The following is a 2224-nucleotide window of genomic DNA, read 5'->3' on the forward strand; positions in this document are numbered from 1 at the left end:
AAACCCTCAATATTTTAATTAAATTAATTACGCAAATATGTTACGTAAAATGATACAGCGAAACGTCCGGCGGGGGAGGGATGATTCAAAAAAGAAAGCATTCCTAAGTTAAAAAAAGTAAATAAAAAAGCAAGTGCTACCGTTAGCAAAAGCAAAAAAAAAAGAAAAAAAAAGAAACGTTGCAGGCGAATTAGATTCAATTACTCAATATCGAATCGAAATCTAGGCAGGACGTCACAGCAATTGGAAGGAACCTTTTCGCACTATTATGACGTCACAGCTAGGTTGTGACAGGAAGAAAGTTTATTCCTCGTGGGCCATTGCTGGAAGATACGATGTGTTTTAAAAAATTGTAAAAAATGAGAACTTGCATATTTTTGGAAAAAAATTCTTAAGAAGGTGAAATGTTTTTACTACTACATATTAAATTTTCTGAAAGAAATCTCGCATCTTTTGTGGGATGGGTTTAGAAAGATTTAAACGCAAAAAAAGCGAAAAATAAAGGGTTTTTTTTTCGAAGTTTCATTAAAAAATTGAAAAAAAAAAAAAAAGCTATCGCGTATATTTGAAAACTTTCTTCTTCTGAAGAGGGATAAATGTTTTGACTACTACATAATAAATTTTCAGAAAGAGATTCCCATACTTTTTGCGGGATGGGTTTAGAAAAAATTAAACACAGGAAAAAACGCAAAATAAAGGGTTATTTCAAAAGTTCGTAAAAAAAAAAACAAAATCTTCAAATTTTTTCGGCCTTCATATTTGAAATTAAATTCCCTGCACTATGTTAAAAAATTATTTTCCCGGCGCGATTGGTTGGGGGTCTGTAACAAAAAAAAAAGAAAAAAAAACATAAAACATTTAATTAAGAAAAAAAATAATCAAAATAACAATTCTGTAATGCAACTAGACGAAAAGCAGGGGCGGATACAGGATTTCCTTTTGGGGGAGGGTCATGGTGGACTCAAGTAGCATTTTGACGGTCTGAAATTTTCGGAAACTTTGAGGAAGCCCCCCCCCCCCCCCCCCCCCCCCGACCGTTTAACTTTGCGCAGAGGCAGTCTCATAGCCAACGAGGTTCTACCGAGGCGTGACTGTTGCTAGTTGAAAACTCAGTCCCCCCGCAAAAAAATTCAAATTTGCATACAAAAATCTTTGAAATAACTATTTATTGTTTTTTTTTTTTTTCTTTTTTCATTTTTTTTAAAAACATTTTTTTAATTTTGAAATGTGTTGTTACCTCTAAATTTTCGGAAACGGCAACCCATGATTTTCGAAAATTTTGGATCACAAACACCCCTGGGTCATTCTTAAGAATGTGGTCTCACGAACGGAAATTTTCTTGAACTAGGTTAAATTAAATTTAAATAATAGTAACTAAAATTAATCATTTGGTCTGACCTCTGGGATTCATCTTGTAAAAGCCGTGAAGTAATAGTATAATATTTTCTGTTCTAACGGTGAACTTTGAATTTGTGCTGAAAAAAAGTTTTAATCCTATTCAAATTTAGCGACTTTGAACGGCATCTCAGATCGAGACCCTCAGATACGAGTTCATAAAATATATAGGACATGTTGATATTTGTAGCGGAACCTGAAAGTTTTAGGTCTGGGCCGGAAGTGAAGGATTGTCTGGCATAAAAGTTGTAATTAAACATTAACCAACTGACGTAACTAAAAAATTATATTGCATATTAATTATAATAAAATAAACATTAAGATAATAGCTTCTTATGATGGTCACTGCTCTTTATTATATTTTATGTACTGATTTCTCTGTGAAGAAGGTTCATTTCATTCATATATCTGAGAATGACACATCCATCTTATATGCAGTAATATACTATTACAACTTCACTTAAAAATGCGGCGAAAATCTAATTAAAAATTAAACAATTTCTGAATAATTCGGTTGACACCGATTGATTCTTTTCAGTTGCAGAAAAATCGGAGGTGAACGAAGACGTCGCAGTCTCAGAGTCTGATACAGAAGTTTTTCTTTTAACTTTGCAAAAAAAGACAACAATATTTTGTCACCCGAAGCTTTATTGGTTTTGTCATAGGAAGTCCTTTTCTTACAAAACGCGGCTTTTTTCTGCACAGTTTCCGTCTAATAAAAGGGGCTAACTTACGGGAAGTTTCGCGCAAACACGAAACTAAAATTTTACATTTCTTGCACGACACAAAATCCAAAACACTGATTTAAACTTTTTGAATTAACTATTTA

General features: G+C 33.0%; 1 pseudogene; it reads left to right on the plus strand.

Moving 5' to 3' along the window:
• Window positions 1-1040: 1040 nt before the first annotated feature.
• Window positions 1041-1173, plus strand: LOC129228807 (U4 spliceosomal RNA; annotated as a pseudogene).
• Window positions 1174-2224: the final 1051 nt, after the last annotated feature.

Source organism: Uloborus diversus, chromosome 8 (genome assembly GCF_026930045.1).
Source record: "Uloborus diversus isolate 005 chromosome 8, Udiv.v.3.1, whole genome shotgun sequence".
NCBI lineage: Eukaryota > Metazoa > Arthropoda > Arachnida > Araneae > Uloboridae > Uloborus > Uloborus diversus.